We start from the raw sequence: 20,482 nt of genomic DNA on the forward strand, positions 1-20,482 counted from the left end.
GAGAATTAAGACGAGTTAACCTCTACATTTCTGCCATTGAACTCCTACTTCAATGCCACTTGCACAGATCTAATTTTTTTTTTCAGGATAACCTTTTTTGTGTGCCATTTTATTATAAGAGCAAATATTTCTATTGTAGAAAATGCGAAAAGTATTTTTTAGAAAAAAGAAAGATAAAAGTCACTACCAGTACTTCCTCTACCTCTAGATAAACAGTAGGTAGATTTTTCCCCCTATTCTGTTACATGTAAGGTAGTTTATTTAAATGTAGTTGAGATTATTCTGTTTGATAACTTTTTTTCCCATTTAACAAGAATGCATAAACATTTTCTCAGGGTCAAATCAGACCTAGTTTTAAATTTTAGTTCTGTTTTAATGAGCTATGATACATTGACTAGGTCACTCCACTTCTCCGTGCCTTAGTGCTCACAGCTTCCCAATGGTGATAACACCTACTTCACAGGGTTGTTGTAAAGAGTCAATGAAAATTAGTAAGTAAAGTTTATAGCACTGTCAGTTTTCTTTTCTATCTAATGTTTATATTTTAGACAAAGTGATGATTTGTCTGCCCTGAGCTGGATTTGTCAGTTACTCATAAAGTTAAACCAAGAGTCACATCACTGGAGAGCTTCACTTGACAAAAACCAAAATGTGAGCCCAGGTAGGGGCCTTCAGAGGTATGGTATATGACCTATAGCTCGAGAAAGAGTAGAGAGTAGAGATGGATGAAGCAAGTGGACCAGCCCTCAGAATGGCATAGAGATCATCGTATTTAGTCCTTTTCTCTATTTCCACCTCGCTACCACCTCTTTATGCAATTCTGAGTCTTCAATTTGTGGAATGAACTAGGCATCCCAGATCCATCACTCACTATCTGGGGAAACTTGTGTAAGTCTTACCCTCTCCAGTTATGTTTCATCACCTCAAAAAGGAGGGTTTTATGCTAGAGGATCTTGTGGGATATTTTGAATAGTACCACTTCATATGCTGTGATTCCATACATAAGGAATGCTATTGCTATTCCCTCCAAGTACTTCTTGCTGCTATCCTGGGTCCCCTCTCTCCATATCTAGTTCAAGATGTTTCCTGGAATCTGTCTAAAGTCACTCAAAATGAGGTGCACGTTGGCACGTAGGGTGGATGAACTGCCTAATTCTGACCATTTCCAAGAAAAACACAAAATACATCAAATATACAAAAATGCTATGTTATCTCTTCAAGAAAAAAAATAAAAGCTGACTCATGTTTCTTGATTGCTTACTATCTGCCAGTGATGGTCTTCTCAAAAATCCTTTGAGGTAGGTGTAATTATTGTACCCATTTTATAGATAAGAAAACTTAGCCACTTGACCAGGGTGGCACAAGTAAAAACTGACATTACTCCACTTTGAATAGAGATATTCTACTGCAGAATCTACACTCTTAATGTTGAGAATATGATAACTTCTCTATAAATGTTCAATATAAAAGAAATTCGGAAAAGAATAGCTGGAATCCTGCAGTGGACATGATGGCTGGTAGTTTGGGAAGAAACAAACCCTTCCACTAACATAGGTATTTGCCTTCCATGGCATGATTAGTCATCTTTGTATAACCAGTGTCTACCTACAGGGCCTGGTACAGCATAAGTATCCAATATATGATGGAGAATGAATGATTAACTGAACAAAGAAATGACAAAGAAGATAAAGACAACTTGCCTGTCCTACAACAATCAGAAGTAGAAAATTTGAGATATTATTCCTCATGTTCATCATGAGAATAGCACTTCCTTTATGTTGAGTCTGTATGGAAATGCAAACAGGTGTTAGAAAGCTAGTGTTACATTTCCACAAAATCCATTTAAATAAACATGTCCCAGCTTGTCATAGTTCATTGAACTTGGAATGTAACACAACAACAGTCAAAAAGCATAGAGGGAATTTTACTGGGAGCTCAACAAAAAGCAATTTGGATGGGGGATTTATATATCAGCAAATTTTCTTACAAAGAGATGCTTTGGTGATCATAAACCAAATTTTAAACCACACACTAAGCAAAGTATCATAGGGATAGGGAGTCTACGTAATGTTCACACTGATCTATCAGAAGAACGTCTTGCAAATCTCTGCTTCATTCCCATTTTCATCTCTAAGAAGGTACTTTTTAAGTAATGAAGGATATATGACTCTTTGGAAAAAATATACTGGTAATGTGGAAGAATCCAATTACTGTAAGAATTATCCCTGTTATCTTCAAAGTTTATGACTACGAAAATGAAATTCTAAGACATTTGAACATTTCCCCTGCCTTTTGGAAAACGAGTATGAAAAATTAAAAAGATGAACTTGAATCCATAAGGAGGGATTCTATCTTAAATTAGCACATGTTTTCTACCTTGTGTCAACAGCATTTATGTTGTATTTATGCTGGCCTCCCCACTGAGATATTGTGAGCTCCTGAGAGCAGACATTTCATCCAGTCCACCTTCTTCTGTCTCTCTCTGCCTAATACAGAGTTTATCTTATAGCAAAAACTCCAGAAAGGTTGGATTAGTGTAAGTCAGCTCCAGAAGACTTAGCATGCAAAATGTCAAGTTCTGTCAAGCTATTTATGAATGGTCCTCATGACTATGATAAAGATGCTACAACTTAAACCCACGTACTACAGAGTGAGCCCTCTAATTAGCTCAAAAGAGCAAACATAGATTATGGACAAAGAGGCAGAGAAAGAAGGACTAATAAAATATTGTGTGAGTGGCCTAATTGCAGTAACATATTTTGCCATCTTGCTACTGTGGAGGCTATCAGCTATGACTGCCTTTGGTCTTGAAGGAATAGGTTGAAGTACCTAAGTTGGTTGGTATCGGGAAGTCAAGAATGATTGACCTAACCTCCGTGACCATAGGTACATGATGACAAAATGAGTAGTTGACGTAGTAGGTTCCGTCAAACAAATCGTCTCCCTGTACCTTCCACTACCTGTACAGGTGGCATCTTGAAAATTAGGGGTGACGTAGAAAGGGCAAAGATTAATCTGTCTCATAAACTCTGAACAGTCTCTTGATTTCAGTATATCCTTGGGCACTCCTTTTGTGGCTCGTCATCTGGTCTCTCTCTAACGGCACCAACTAAATGAGACGGCCCTCAGGCTTCGCAACACATGAACAGTCCACCACAGGACTCAGTTCTTACTGCTGTGTTTCTCTGGATCCTGTCTACCGAGTAAACTTTCTCAGATCCCAATTCACTTTGTCCCAAAGCTACGATAAAAAAAGGGGGGGGGGCGGGGAGAAAGATGCCACCGGGGGACGAAGCACATATGGGATTGGGAGAAGAGTCAGGAATGCTGCAAAAGAGAGAACTCCCAAGATGTTTCCATCAACTGTCCTGATTCTTTTCTTGGACACCACAGTGACCAGACACACTTCAACTCCCGGCACTGAGGATTCCCCAGCTGTACTAGGTGAGAATGCCGTCTTGGCTCTGTAACCCCCTCAACTGTTATAACCAAACTCTGGATTTAACTACGTTCTTTTCTTGTCTGTCCTTGGCTACTTATTCCTGTTTTCAGAGGACGTGTCTTTCCTCATTTCCAAAACTAATTCCTTTGCCTAAAGATAGCCCCTTTTCCAGCCTCTTTAAGGGCTCGCACCATCAATTACTCTGAAGTCAGAGATCTTGCCCCCTCTACTGACTCTTTTCCCTAAGTAAGTAAAGTGATCAAGTCTTTCACCTCTTCACAAACCAACCAGCTTCCTCAAACCTATAGACCTCTTTTTAACTACAGCTCTAACTTTTATTTATATGGATATTGTGGTTTGGATTCATTGGCTCCGTCTGTGTTCTTGTTCATCTCTCTTCAGTCTATGATACTAGGATCTTTAGTGTTGAGCTTCAGAGGTGCTCAGTTCCTTATATTAATTAACTTTGAATTTCATTCACATCACAGTTATTCTTTCTTTCCAGGTTAGGGTTTTGTAGATCACAAGACAAGGAAGAGAGACATGATCCTTCTTTTCTTTCTTCATGCTTTTTGACTCTACTTCTTTTCCCTCGTCTAGTATCACAGTTCTCACAGCATAAAGGTTAAAACCAGAGGAAGAGAAGGAAAGCAATGAGGGCAGAATGTTCTTGCTCGATGGTTAGTTAGCTAAGACAGCTTTACACTCTGTGTTCTGCCCAGTGTTTAAAATTGATCTTTCTCTTTGGATATTTTTGAGACACTTCAACACATCCTAATGGAAACATCCATTGCACTTTCCAGGTGATGTGTCTTCCTTTCTTTGGTCTTTCTTTCCTGATTTTTTTTTTTTTTTTTTTTTTTTTAGCCATCCACTTCACACAGTCCTCTTTTGGGGGCCTTATCCTTCCTTCAGTTAACCCACTTGGGTAAGATTTCAGACAGCTGTAGGACAGTTTTATTTCTCCCACATGACCTCTGTGTGTTCTATGGAAAATTCTCCTGCGTTGTGTCCACCACCAGGTTTCTGAAATGTGGACCAAGCCCCATGCAGCAGCAGCTCTCCACTTCACTGCCACAGCAGCTACCCAGCCTCTCTCTTGCTCTCCGGATTACTCCAGTTGGTGTCAGACACAAGGTCAGACTATCATGGAATACAACACCCAGGACCATCAAGCTCTCTGAATGGTCCTATTGACTTAAAATGACAAGGGAAGCATCCTCTTCCTCTCTCCTATCATCACAAATTACCTAAAACACAGTTCTTTTATACCATCAATGTGTGGGAACTGTAAAGCATGTGCTTGACACATACTTTGAAATTTTTACATGATAGTCCAAAATATCACTTTAGGATATGTTTGAAAGTTCACTCTCACATCCTGATGGCAACACCATTCAAGGATGAGGAACTTGGAGACAGACTGATATGCTGTGATTCTCAGTGGTTTTGCTTGGAGAGAACACTGCCCTGAAACTATCTTTTTTTTTTTTTTTTTAAGAGAGAGTGCATGAGCAGTGGGGAGGGGCATAGGAAGAGGGAGAGAGAGAATCCTAAACAGGCTCCATGCTCTGTGTGGAGCCCAACTCGAAGCCCAACACGGGGCTTGATCCCATGATCCTGAGATCATGACCTGAACTGAAATCAAGAGTCGGACGCTTAACCAACTGAGCCACCCAGGTACCTCAGCCCTGAAACCATCTTCACCAGAGGGAGTGAACCCTACCAAATATGTATGTTGTCCATCAGTTTTATCACCCTCGGGGATCCGCTTGTTTCAGTGGTATCCCAATGGCATGATCCTCACCCCAGCAGGTCTCCTGTCTTATTTAAGATGATCCCACATGGAACATGTCCCATATCAGAAACTCCAATTGACATGAACTTGAAGGATTTTAAGACCTTCAGAGAATGGGGTTAGGGAAGATACACAGAGATGATTATAAGCACCAATAGATAAAGACCAATTTAGCATCTTTTTAAGTTAAGGGGTTTTCACTTTGCTTTATACAAAACGTGGATTTCTGTTGTCCAATGCTATACCCTTGAATATCAACGAATGATAATTCACTTCTCTAGGGGACTGTTGGGGATGCTGCAGGAAGAATGTTCCATAAATCTCAATGATAAATTATCATCACTAAAGTAAGGTGATCTTGTCTGTCTTACATGCAATCTGAAAAATTCTGATTATCAACCTAAGACTCACTGCTAGGTTATTAGGAAGGCTTCATTATATACCACCTTCTATATTGTTGCCAGTGGTTGCTAGGAGCTTGGTCAGCTGGAGAGCAGCTATCATTAGGTTCTAGAAAAAGAGAGAAGTTTCAGAGGTGGGTTTGGCTCAGGGTTGAGGTAAAGGGACAGAGGACTAAGAAATTAAGAGAGAGGTAAAAGAAGTAAGACATTGCATTGAGGGGAAGGGATGTGATTTCAAAATTTGGAGTCAGAAAGTTTAAACTGAGAGGTGCCTGAGTAGCTCAGTCAGTTAATTGTCTGCCTTCAGCTTAGGTCATGGTCCCAGGGTCCTGGGATCGAGTCCCACATCAGGCTCCCTGCTCAGTGGGGAGTCTGCTTCTCCCTCTCCCTCTGCTGCTCCCCCTGCTTGTGCTCTCTCTCCCTCACTCTGTCTCTCAAATAAATAAAATCTTTAAAAAAATGTTTAAACTGGGATAGAGGTATATGGGGGTTCTAGACAGATGGAATGGCCACAGGGGTTGAGCTGTATGGAGATGAGACAAGACTGTCTTGAAGATGAGAGAAGGGCTCTCTCACTTCTCTTGGCCACAGCCTCCCAGAATATTCGTAATTTGTCTGTATACCTGGACCCTCTCTTTGGAAGGAAGATCAAGATCAAGAAGCTAGCCATGCTCTTTTGTCTTTCTAGAGTGAGGTTCATCAAACAGAGTTAGGATATCTCTGTGGTCAAGGCCAGGATTCAAGCACGACTGGCCAAGGACAGAGTGCTGGGGGCCAGGCACATTCAAGCACCCGATTCCTTGTGGTCTCTACCTCCATGTAAGGGCTACAGGCTGGGGGACACGGGTAGAAGGATGTAGGAGAGAAACATCAAGTGTATCCTCTATCTGTCTAAAGAGTACCTTTTAAAAATTGTATTGCTGACCACATAACTTCCTTGCTTTAAAGTGTTACCAGCATGGAAGACATTAGGAGAAGGAAGGGAAAAATCAGAGGGGGAGATGAACCATGAGAGACTCTGGACTCTGAGAAACAAACTGAGGGTTTAGAGGGGAGGGTGGTGGGGGGATGGGTTAGCCTGGGGATGGGTATTAAGGAGGGCACGTGTTGAATGGAGCACTGGGTGTTGTATGCAAAGAATGAATCGTGGAACACTACATCCAAAACTAATGATGTACTGTATGGTGACTAACTTAACATAATAAAAAAAAAGTGTTCCCAGCTCTTGGGGTGCCTGGCTCAGCTGTTAAGCATCTGCCTTCAGCTCAGGTCAGGTTCCCAGGGATCCTGGGATCGAGCCCCACATCGCGTTGGGCTCCCTGCTCGGCTGGAAGCCTGCTTCTCCCTCTCCCACTCCCCCTGCTTGTGTTCCCTCTCTCGCTGTCTTTCTCTGTCAAATAAATAAATAAAATCTATAAAAAACATGTTCCCAGCTATAAGGGAAGAAGAAACTTCATAGTTGGGCAGACAACATGGCAATGCCTTCTGGCCTCTCTTAACTCATTTTATACACACACACACACACACACACACACACACACACACACACACCCTATGGTCCAACCATAGGTACTTCCCAAATTAAGCCATATTCATATTCATGTCTTATGTCTTTGTTCATGTGTAACCCCTGCCCTTACATCCTTTCCTCATTTGGTTAATGCCTGTGCATTCCTTCAAGCTCACCTCCCCTGATAGCCCCAGAGCACCCAACTTTCATTCATCAGTCACTTGCTATGCTGTAGGGCTTGTTCTACTATGAAGTTGGGCAGTTACAGTGGAATCAGATAGACCTAGTTCTTACTCTGAATCTGCCACCTGCTAATATGTGACCCTGAGCTATTTACATAACCTCCTGAAGCTTCATTTTCTTTTCATTATCTGAAAAAAATGGGAATGATAATGGATACATATGTCATTAGGTTGTTACGGGGATCAAATGAAATAATGTATGTAAGGCATTTAAAACAGTGCTTAGAACATTTCAGCTTTCATTGAATGTTACTTGATAATTAATCATAGCATTTATGGGGCCTCACATGGTACCAAACTTAATAAAGAGGCAAAGAGGTACATATTTCCCCCTCAAATTCTCAAAGCATTCAAACATTGAATTCCATGCCATTAAAAAATTAGGGGTGCCTGGGTGGCTCAGATGGTTAAGCAACTGCCTTCGGCTCAGGTCATGATCCTGGAGTCCTGGGATCGAGTCCCGCATGGGGCTCCCTGCTCGGCGGGGAGTCTGCTTCTCCCTCTGACCCTCTTCCCTCTCATGCTCTCTATCTCTCATTCTCTCTCTCTAAAATAAATAAATAAAATCTTAAAAAGAATTAAACCTTTGCGGGGAAGGTTTGGAGATCCTCCTAAGTCAGACAGGACTCAGTCATTTTACACCATGGAGGAGCTGCTTCCTGGCAAACTTCCATGCCTCCCTTTCCGTTCATGTTAAACCGGTCATTCTAACCATGAGCAGATGAACGCAACCATGCCATGGGCAAGAGGCAACCCCCTTCCACGCCTAGAACTTTCTCTTTTTAGACTAGAAAATGGCAAATAAATAAATAAACTCTGTATAAATTTAAATAATTGGAAGGCAGCTTGACTGAAAAAGACACTTTTCTTTTTCACCACAAATGTCACCATCTGGACTTTTCCTTTTTTAATTTCTTTGGGACCTGACAAGTCACTGGGCTGATATAATCACACCCAGTCAAAAATGACAGACACATCTCGGCAAGTTAGCCTGGGCACAGTTCCAGGGTGGCCAGCGAGGACCCAGAAACCAGTGGGAGGGTGGTTTCAACACCCCCCCTTCCCTTCCTTCCCCAGAACACAAGAGCTCCTGAGCATGATCAGCTTAAACACACCCCCATCCCCCCACCCCGCACACACACTTGTGGATGTGTGCAGGCTTCCCACATAGCATTCAATTAACTTACTAGTTAACTAATTTTCCGGGAAAAACTAAAGGGCGGGAAAGGCTATCCAGCAGACTGTGCTGTTATTAATAAACTATGTGTGGCCAGCCTGTTTCTGCGCTTGTCTTCATTTCTCTCAAGCAGTCCTTCATTGAGCAAGGCTGGAATAATCCAAGGGAACCAGCAAAGTGAATCCAATTTTCTATATTGGTCAGCTGAGAAGCTTTGTGTGGCCACAGGTCCAGACACACTCACAGCAATCACAGATAGACATTCCTATCCACAAAATCATCTTATTTACTCTTTTATTTCTGCTCTTTCTGTGTTATTCTGGTTATGATTATCTGGAGAATACAGTGCCTCCCCTGTAGATCTTGGGGACAGTATTTTTTTCAAAATGGAAAAACTGACCATTTTGCAAATTGTCTTTTATGGCAATTTACAAAGCTCCAGTCTTTAGGAATATTTGCATATTGCTTACTTTATTTGCATGAGACTTAATGTGTGTGTCCACACACATACGTACACACATATATGAATACATAGATTCATTTGTCACATTTCTGCAGTGTACTGTTTACGTGTGCTATGCTAGGATTACAAGGGCAATGTCTAGAAGGATAGTGCTTTTCTGACTTGAATGTGCCTATACATCATCACCTTAGGAGATTGTTCACGTGCAGAGGCTCAGTCCATTGTCTGCATTTCTCTGTCCCTAGCCTACGGATCACACTGTGAGTAGCAAAGCGTTGGGGGAATTAGACATGGTTTTTATATTAGAAATTTGTGAGTCCCTTTTGGGCATTTTCCTTGGCTTCACACCTTCACACCCCACACCCAATCATTAACCAGAGTAATCATTTCCTAAATTTACCTTCCAGCCCCTCCTCCCTGCCACTAGCCTAGCCCATGACTGTCACAGTCACTTGTCCCACAGGCTGGAGCAGTGGCCTCCCAGGGGCTTCCCATCTCCAGGCTTGTCTGTCTTTGGGCATCCTTAACACTGTAGCCAGGATGATAGATGTAACATGCAAATCAGACCGTGGGCCTCTCTTGCTAACACTCTTAAATGGCTTCCTGTTGTTCTTAGGATGGTATCCAAAATTCTCCATATGGCCTGGAAAGCCCAGGGTGACCCAGCTCTTTTCTGTCTTTATAGCACCATCTCCCACCAGGCTCCCCAATCCGTCACCATACTTCATCCGCCGTGGCCTTTTTTTGGCTTCCTGCATATGTAAAACATCTTTACTCAGGGACCTCAGGCCTGACATTTATACCCCTGCCTGAAACTTTTTCTCCTCCTTCCCTCACTGGGCACGTGCTCCCTTCCCACCAGTTCCCCCCACCCTCTACCTCCGTCATGCTTTAGGCCTCAGGGAGGTATCGTTGCCCCATTGGATGCTCCCAGAGCCCTCGGCGTTGCGTTCCAGGGTGCTTGTTAATGCTTCATTCCCATAGCTGTGTACTTACGGTAAGCTCCATTAGGACAGTGGCCAGCTCCGTGCGGCCCGCACTGAACCGCCAGCACACGGCTCAGCACGTGGCACAGGAAAGGCTCCTGGTGAACACTGCCTGTGAATAAGTGAGAAGGGAAACAGCTGGTGACGGGGGCTGTTGCGGTGGCGTATGAAGCTCCAGGAAAAGCCAGTCGTCCCTGAGACTTTCCTGGGGCCAGGCAGGATGGGAGTGGAAGTCAGATGTTGTGAATTACAGAGGGCAAGGGTTTGAGGGCAAGACTACTTGGGGGCTACTGGAGGGAGAGTAGGTGCTCCCTGAGCACACATGAGGGCAGAGACATTCCAGCTAGCAGGAGGAGAGGGAGGTGGTGACCAAACACGGAGGGCCCTTTTCGCCGCGGCAAATACTTTGCTCTTGGCCTACAGGTGAGGAGAGGAGGGGGTCGAGAGAAGTTTCAGATCTGCAGATGATGTAATTGATCATCATAAGTAAATTTGTGCTGTGGCGACACCTCAGTGAAAGCATTATAAAATACGTGAAAGGTAAAAATAGGATGGGTAAAGAATTCTGATGCTAGCCCAGGTAAGACATGAAGCAAGAACAAGTATCATTATAGAAAACAAGGCGCCCAAGCATGTGACCTGAATTCAACCAATCAACTCCCCCATCTCCAGACTTCGAATTGAGAATTAGTTACTCAGAGAAGTAGGGGCAATTGAGACTCTGTGTGTGCGTGCATGCATGCATTCATTCATTTGACAAATATGTATGGAATGCTTACTGTATGCCAGGTACTTGACAGACAGCAGAAAACAAGGCAGACAAAAATCACTGCCCCATAGAGCTCATATTCTATAGGGAGAAGAAAATAGACAAGTACATGAGTGATCTACGTGGTATAGCATATGGCTTACAACAGATATGCAAAAAATAAAAGCAAGCATAATGGTTAGAATATGCTGGAGGAGGGGCAGATGTGAAGGGTAAAATTGTAAATAGTAAGATTTTTGAGGGCCTCTGAAAGGGTGATATTTGAGCTAACACTTAAAGCGGATGGAGAACAAGCCACATGGCTTTCTGCAGGAAGGATGTTTAATGCAGAGGAAAATTAGGTGGTGGTTCCAGTAGCATCATCCAAGAACGCCAGCAGCTTTGGTGCCAGGACCCATATCCTGGCTCAGGGGCAGCAAGCCCCAGCTGTGGCTCACGGTATCCAGGGGACTCAGTAGTAGTGGTCTCACCCAAGAGTTCTGTGAGACAGTGTTGCCTGTGGTTCTGGCTACTGCTTGGCTTCCTTCATCCCTTCCTGCTTTATGAACTTGGTCCTCCAGGCTTTCTAGCTCTTCTCTGAGCACTAAAATCCTTTTACTAAATTCCTGTTCTTATGTGAGGCAGGAGTGGCTAACGAAGGACCCCAGCTGCCGTAAACCTGAGTTCCTGGTCCCCAGGGAACCAAGGCCCCTGAAATTAGGAGGAAACTTCTGTCCACTTCCCTCACCCGTAGCTCTTCTTCAGGGTGACATTAGAGATGTTTCACTCATGTGTCATGCTCCCAGCTGCCTTCCCCAGAAGAGTGAAATTGCACGTGCATTTCTAAGAACAAGTGGATAGAATCACAGTCTTGAGATAAAAATGGGAGAACAAAAGGCTTCCTTTGGAAAGGACGCTTTCGTGTCAGAAAAAGGAAGGACAAAAGAGACCCAGTTAAGACACCTGGGTAAAGTGCCCTAGCTCCGAGTTGAGATAATGGAACAAGAATCAAACCACTATGCAAAAAAAGAGGAAATGCCATGAGTGAGGTATCTGTATCCATTAAGGAATGTGTGGTTTTTTTTTTTGGTTCTGAGTTGCATTATTATTATTATTATTATTATTTTTATTTTTACAATTTAATGGCACTGAACTAGGCATGCATCTTACTTCCAGTTGCACATAAATGTAGTGTTGCTTCCCTCCACTTCTGGAAATATGTTATTAAATTATGGCACACCCTCTAATAGACGGCATTAGAGAATCAACAAAACAGGAACAGATGGTGTCTTAGACCAGGGAGGCTGTCTGTGACTTCGAGTTAGCATACATACAGCTTAGCTCCAGAATTAGTGAAAGGATAATGGAAATGCCAGTAACGAATATGCAACAAGCTCATTTTTGAACATTTAGACTCACTAGGGACACGGGACTGACCGGCTTTGTCTGGACCTCACTGCTTTAGGAAAGGCCACTAACAGGACAGTGCAGGAGACAGTGCCCCAGAAAAGCTGCTGACCGGATAGACACAAAGTAACTTAGAACTCTCTTCCTCTGGACTGGAGAACGGATCTGTGTATGTCTAAAGACATACAAAGAAACTCACTGGAGGAGGAAACTCATGGTAGAAGCATGAGGAGCAAACCCACCACACCGATGTGCTCTGGGTAAAGCAGAGAATTGAAAGTCTCCCCGCCACAGTGGGTCACAAGGCCCCTAATGGCATGGAGCATATTCTAGAAAGCAGAGACCTGGGCCTCACTCTGTCAGTAGTTCAGCCTGAGCCAGACTTCACTCAACATCCCCCATTTCTGCCAGGCTTATTTGTTCTGCTTAGAAAGGTCATAGTCGGAAAATCCAGCAGCTACAAATGGAACTGCAAATCCACCATCTGGGCAGCTACAGACCAGCCATGACACTTTCAATTTCTCATTTGTAAAATGTGCTCATTGCTACTCATTCTGCCAGACCTAAAGTGGTATGATTTTTGACTACAGTCATTGATGGTCTCTTATCTGAACTGGAAGGAATGGAGAGGCTCTTTACTGAGGCTGAAGCTGGTGCTGTCTGTCTGTTCTCTGGCTATTATCTTCTTTCTCCAAGGAGAGGGTGGGATTACTGGTGTCCCTTTACTGTCTGTATTTGTTTGCCGCATAACAGGCAATCATAAGGTCTAAGAGGCACACAGTACCCAGCATTTATTTAGCTTATGTCTGGGGTCAGTAAGTGTTGGCTGATTCTGCTTGGGCCAGGCTGTGACAGCTCAAGTAAAGTGACTCTGTGTTACATGTGTCTCATCCTTAACCTGGACCAGAAGATTCACTTGTAGAGCAAGTTCTTCTTGTAGGGCAAGCCCAATTGTGCAGGTAGTTTCCAAGCCTTCAGTCACATGCCACCCACCCTCTAACATTCCCTTGGCCAGAGCAAGCTATTTGGGCAACCCTACAGTCAAGGTGCAGAAGAGCCCCCTCCAAACACAGAGGAGGGGAGTGAACGGGGGTACCCACTGCCTCATTCCTAAGCACTGACTGGCCCCAGCAGACGATCACTGGGAGGTCACCGGGTTCTGACTTCACCTGGTTCTGATCTACTGGACTGCCCTGACCTTGGTTTATGATTTCAATTCTTGTAACTAAAACAAATATTTATTAAGTATCCATGATAGGTAGAGAAGGTGAAGCTTACATTGTCTAAGCCCTTAGTATGTGTCGGACCCTGTGTTGTGGACCAGAGGTTTATTACTACATTCCGTTGCCTGTGTTCAGCTACTCCTACAGAGTAGTCATCCTGTTTTAGTGAAGAAGGTGATAGTCAAAGTGGGTTGGTGCCTTCCAGGCTCTTCTTGAGGTATGTCGAGAGGGTACAAGTGGAATAAGCAGACTAGCCCATCACCCTCATGGACATTACTGCTGTCTGGATTGCTAATTGTCTGGTTGAAGTAAAATTCCTAATTTCATATATTCTTAGCCATCCAAACCTTGGCTGTCAGAACTTCCTCTAACCCATCGTCCACCATAGTGCTGAGATGATTCTTCAGAGGACTGACAAACAGCTCATAAATAGCAGCCTGCTCATCATACTGACTTAGTTGTCATATTTGCTCCTTATCCAAACTGGAGGGAACTAAGAGACTTCATACTGAGGATGAAGAGTGCTGATGCCTTCTGTTCCTAGCTGTTGTTCACTTTCTCTACCTAGGAAGCCAACGTGAGAGAGTGGAATTCATGGCATGACTTTGCTGCCTCTGTTAGTTTGCTGCATGACAGAGAACCACAAAGTCTCAGAGGCTCACAACAATGAGCATTGACACTTATGGGTCTGGAATAGATGTTGGAACCAGACCCACCTAACTGTGAATATGGCTTGGCCTCCATTTTCCCAACAAAGAAGTGAAACTAACAGTACCTATCCTCAGCACTGGTGTGAAGATTTGCTGGATACACTACACAGAGGTACCTAATACGGAGCCTGGCACGCAAAATACTTACGGGTTATCCTCTCACTCTATATCTCATGGTGTTGGATCACCAGCAGTTAGCAACTTCAGCCACTCACAAATCCCGGCATCAGACTTGCCAGGACCAAAGAAACAATGCAACACCTTGACTCACAATGCTTTGTAGAGCCTTCATTTGAGTAAAAAATATGTATGTGACACCCATATAATAAATGCTGATTTGCGTGTGTGGGTAAGAAAGGTGGGAGTGCATTGGGGGAAATGGAACAGAGCTAATAAGTTCCCGTCTGTGATTTGACCTGCTCTCCGCCTGACTAGCTGCATATTCATGTCAATTTTCTCCCAGTTACCTAGGGCAAGAAATGAAGAGGAAAGATCTTTAATCATTTTTTTATTCTAATTGAAACATTTTCCTTGCAAGTGGAGAGAGAACAGGTGCCTAACGAGCCCACATGATGATTCACAAGGTAGTAGATATCGCCACAGATATAATTAAACTGGAAGATCAATGAAAATTTCCTTTTTGGGCTACTGCCAGCTCTGCAGACGGGGACCCAGCTAGCTGTATTTATGCACAGCGATATCCAGAAGTGTGTACTTACACAGGTGTGCCCTGCAATCTCGTATCATGATAAATTAAACAGCCACACACTCACACATCGAGGATGACTTATTTAAAAAAACACCGCTATTTCTATGTACAGTTAATGATCCTGGACTGCAAACATCATCTGTCAGAAAGGTAGATAATTGCTGCATCCTATCTCGTCTCACTTTCCCTTTCCCTCTATTATGTTTTTCATTTTTGGTTGATAAAAAACAACCACATAAATAAGCACTGGCCCACAGGATCAAGACCTGAAAGAAAGGCAGAAAGGGGGAGAAATGGAGGGGTTGGGGAAGGCAGTCACCAGGGGAATGAAGCATTGTGAGCACGTGGCCTCTTCTTTGGAGCTCCCGAAAATTGCACTGCATTTATGCCAGGATGTCTGACCTCTCTGGCTCTCTGGTCCTCAGGCTCAGTCTGTAGATAAAGCCCATGCCCATCTTGCATCTGGGGGTCTTCTGCTGAAGCGAGCAAGGGAAGAACTTAGGCGTGAGGGTTGGTGTTTGAGATCGGCACCGATGCAGATTTTGCAGACCAATAGAACTTTCACAGCCTTGTACTTGTTGAAATATTCTTGCAGAAATGAAAAAACAAATCAATCCAGTAATTCTTTTTGGTTGTTTTGTAAAAAGATTACAATTGAAAAAGAAACATTCCTTGAGTTAGATACTGTCTTAGTCAGCTTGGGCTGCTGTAACAAAATGCCATCAGTGGGTGGTTTAAACAATGGATATTTATTTCTCACCATCTGGAGGCTGGGAAGTCTGAGATCAAGGTGCTGGCAGATTTGTTGTCTCGTGAGATCCCTCTTCCAGTCTTGCAGATCGCTGTCTTTTTGTGCTATCTTTGCATGACAGAGAGAGGCAGCTCTGGTGTCTCTTCCTCTTAGAAGGGCACTAATCCCATCATGGGTGGGCGGCACCCTCATGACCCATAAGCTCTTCTAAACCTGATCACCTCCCCAAGGCCCCACCTCCAAATACCATCACATTGTAGGTTAAGGCATCACCATATGAATTTTGAGGACACAAAAACACTCAGTCCATAGCAGATACCAAACACTTTTGTGATGAGTTCCACAAAATAGAGGTAAGTCTGATGCCTAAAGCTCATAGGAAGATTGGTGCTTTGTGCATATGTCAGTTAAGAGAAGACAGTGGAGGGGCGCCTGGGTGGCTCAGTTGTTAAGCGTCTGCCTTTGGCTCAGGTCGTGATCCTGGGGTCCTGGGATCAAGACCCATGTCGGGCTCCGCTGCTCCACGGGAAGCCTGCTTCTCCCTCTCCTGCTCCCCCTGCTTGTGTTCCCTCTCTCGCTGTGTCTCTCTCTGTCAAATAAATAAATAAAATCTTTAAAAAAAAAAAGAGAGAGAGAAGACAGTGGAAACCATAGTCCAAATACTGTCCACTCATGTCTTGCAAAAGAAAATAAAGGATGTAGCAGAACTACCAAGAATGTAAATTCTTGTGTTCGAAAGATCCTTGAAGATAAATGTAGGCCAACATATCTGTTTTCATGAGGATAGACCAATTGCTGCCACAATTTCAAAATTGCAGTGGCATAACAGAAAAAGGATTTGTTCTCATTTACACAGAGTCTGATCTGGAGGCTCCCTGTTGGCAAATCTCCTTCACACAGGGAACTTAGGCATCCAGGCCTCTTCTACTGTGAGGCTCTCCACCATTTCAGAGATTTTTAGAGTCCTTTGGAAAAGATGGAAGATTACACGTGGGATTCCATTTTATGTCCAGGGTTGGAAGTGGCCCACGTTCCATGGGCCAGAACTCAGTCCCACAATGTCCTCTAGATGCAAGGGGGCTGGGGCTTTGGCGTTCCTGCGTGTGTGCAGGAAGAACCCAGAGCATTATCTCTGCCCTACCCTCCATATTCCAGAGGAGGAAAGTGAGGCTCTGTGAGCGGATCTGATTTGTTCAGAATGAATCAATGGCAGAGCCAGGACTGGGACCCATGTCTTGTCACTCCGTCTTCTTTATTTCCTGTTGTCTCCTGGGCTCTTTGAAGAAGTACAACAAGACTTAAGGTTTCTGAAGGACAATCCATAATCACAAGGAAGAACTTTTTTCTTAGCATCCAATGTCAATCTTCTTTTTTTTTTATGTTATTTTAGTCACCATACAGTACTTCATTAATTTTTGATATAGTCTTTAGTACACTTATCAGGGGATACACCTCGAGAGAATTTAAAAATTGTTTGACTGCATCATTAAGATTTTTTTCAAAGATTTTTTAGATCTTCTTTGACTTCTGCAAAAGATCCCACATTCCCTAAGGATGGGGGGGGGCAACATGATACTTCTCTTTGGTCCTTCATAATACCTAATAATATAAGGCATGTGGTCATTGCTTAATACATGTTTGTTGCCGGGCATGGTAATAACTGAGCCTGAAAAAGACACCTATGTAAAAATAGTGAGAGAAAGAGGAGGAACTTTCTGATAAAAGGGCCGGCAGTGATTCCATGGAGTCATCACATACTGCTGAGGATCTGGTTCATGTCAAGCATAGTCCTGAGAGCTTGGATATGGTGCAGAAGGAAACCGTGGTTGCTCACCCTCAGCTGATACCTATAGTCTGAACTCATGGTTCTCTATTGACTGATTCTATAGAACACATGGGCATGTTTCCTGGTCCTCTTTACCTCCTTTTTGTTATCTGTAAAAAAAAAAGGGATAGCAGCAGTCATCTCCTCTCTCTCTAGGCTGTTAGGCAAATGATCACAGAGCAAGTGGAATTTGAAAATGATAGGAAATAAAAGACCCAGTGATAAAGTTTCAAGGGAGGCAGGTTAATGGGGCATGCATGCAGAGGGCAGCCTGCCTTGGCCTCCACAGGCCATTATTAGTCCTTTCCTCAGAAGGGCTTAGCTTTGGGTTGCTGCTTCTGGAAAGAAGGTGACAGTGTCGGAAAACTCAGGGCAGCACCAAAGAAAGGGTTTAAGACAGCCCTATTCATATGAGATGAGTTCATAAAGATTTCTGTCATGACAATAAATCACTAACAGGATTTATGACAATGAGATCGTTATGAAGGATTCCAAAAAATGCAGTTAACCGGCCACTGTGACCTCATCATTCCCAAGCCCCACAGCTCTCAAATGTATACACATTTACCTACACAAATATATACAAATGTATACACCCTTCAGGCACAACTAATTTTCTTCTTTGTAAAGAGACATTTTTTATTTATTTCCGTACGCAAAGTCTTAAGATTCTTTAGCTTGCCATTCGAAGACTGAAGAATACTCAGATGGCTAATCATGAATACATAAGTCCCAGACTACCCAGCAGGGATCATTAACTTGACTCCTAACTTTGACTCCTTTTGAAGACTTACGTCAAAAACTTACCTCGCTAAGGATTTTACCTAGTTCCCACTGTAAACACCAGTCTGGTCTGATACCTCTGCTTGTCCTGGCCTCTGGCTTTGTGTTTTCAGTGTATTTTATATCCTTCTTAGACCACACGCTCCTTACAAGCAGGGGCGGTGTCCCGCAGAGCTCTGCATTTCACATGCCTTCCGCAGACACTGCCTCATAGTGCATGCTCAGTAAACGTTTGAGAGCAAGTGATTGTGAGTTTTCAGTGCAACAGGAGAGCAGTGTTTTGTCATAGGAATTTTTTGTGTCCAGCACCTTTTGAAGATGGAAGGGTCACGCTCCTGATCAGGGGTCAGCAAACTTTTTCTGTTAAGGGCAAACAGTGACTACCCTAGAGCTCATGGTCCCTACAGTCTCTGTGGGAACTACCCCTGTAGCACAAAGCAGCTACAGACAATACAGACATGAATGGGAATGGCTGTATTCCAAATCACTTTCGTTAGAGACACTGACGTTTCAACTTCCTATAATTTTCACCTATCAAACAATATTCTTCATCTTTTGATTTTTTGTAACCCTTTCAAAATGTAAATACCATTCTTGGCTCACAAGACCTAGAAAATCAGGTGGCCGGGCAATCGGCCCATAGGCCACAGTCTGAAGATTGCCGCACTAGATCATGGGGCTGCTGATGCTGGTTTTGGTGGTGGGACTTACTAATGAGATGAAGCTGCTTTCCGGAAACTTCCATTCCATTTCCTTAGGCAAGTCACAAGTGCTCTAGTCGGTCCAATTCCTAAGAGGGGAATTACTGTGTTATCTGACTTCTGGCTTCAAGGACACTCTGGAATGAATTGAGGTTATGGAATTCTTGGGCGAGATGTACTATCTTAAGACTAGAGAGTTATGATTAAAATATTAAAATGGAGGAATAAAATATAAATCATGATTTATGGTGAATCATTTTAGATACTCCTAGGAATCAATAACCCATACCATCATTCTCATTATCCCCATGACATTCATTCATTTCACAAAGCCAGAGTTCCTGATAATATAGAAATATATGCCAGACCACATGTACGGGTCAAGCTGAATATGCCCCCCAAATTCTGGTGCTGTTGTGAGACGTGCACAAAAAATAAAAACATCTGCTTGTAAGTTTTGAAAATCATGTTTAGATTTTTAATATATTATTGATATTTACTGTAAAATACACCAGTTTGATGACGATTTGCTACACAAAAAATATACATTCAAAAATATGGTCAGTAGCTTGATGTAAGTAAACATAAGTAACAGGGCTATTTTAAAAAATCAGTTAGAGGGCGCCTGGGTGTCTCAGTCGCTGAGCGTCTGCCTTTGGCTCAGGTCATGATCCCAGGGTCCTGGGATCGAGCCCCACATCGGGCTCCCTGCTCGGCAGGAAGCCTGCTTCTCCCTCTCCCACTCCCCCTGCTTGTGTTCCCTCTCTCGCTGTGTCTCTCTCTGTCAAATAAATAAAATCTTTAAAAATAAAATCAGTTAGAACCTAGCGGCTTTAAGAAATTTGCTCCTTCGTTTTCCATACCCCTATTGGTCGAACAGAAGAGAAAACCAAACTCTGCCTTTTAGCTGCCGCTATTTCAGAGAGAATGACTCTGTAAAAAAGTTGATTTATACCAGTTCTTATGCAAACTTACTTCCCCCCAAATTCTAGTGACTAAAAGCCTACACTCTGGACTCAGACAATCCTGGGTTCAAATCCTGACTTTATCACCCATTAACTGTGTGACCTTGAGCAAATTACTTAACCTCTTGGAGCTTCAATTTCTTCACCTAAAACATGGAAACATTAATAATGACAGGGGGTACGAGTGAGATAATGCACATAAAGTACCTGTTGTGGTTGCTGCTCATTGATAGTAAACATTCACTAAATAGCAGGTATCACTGTTAATAAATTTTGTCATTAGAAAAAATAAAGTCCTTTGTGCAGTGAGTTAGCAAACTTTGCAGAGGTGTAATGTAATTTCAAATACCAGGCAGTGTTGACATTCTGAGAGACCACTTACATTGCCCGGGTTCGGGAGATAGCAGTGATGTACATGTCTCTGTGTTGGGTCCGCTTAAACACCAGAATCATCATGCCTTGGTTTTCTTGTTGGCTGTTTTCTTGTTGCACTGGGGGTTCTGGGGATGTTCCCTAGACTTTCCACTGCATCTGTGCGACTTCTCTTACCTAATATTTTGGAATTCTATCTCAATTATATTTTTCTCATTCTTATTCCCCTCTAATTTCCCTCTGCTTGTTTTACTGATTTGTTACAATTT

Source organism: Callorhinus ursinus, unplaced genomic scaffold (genome assembly GCF_003265705.2).
Source record: "Callorhinus ursinus isolate GAN/ISIS: 27379988/994484 unplaced genomic scaffold, GSC_fseal_2.0 scaffold28, whole genome shotgun sequence".
NCBI classification, from domain to species: domain Eukaryota; kingdom Metazoa; phylum Chordata; class Mammalia; order Carnivora; family Otariidae; genus Callorhinus; species Callorhinus ursinus.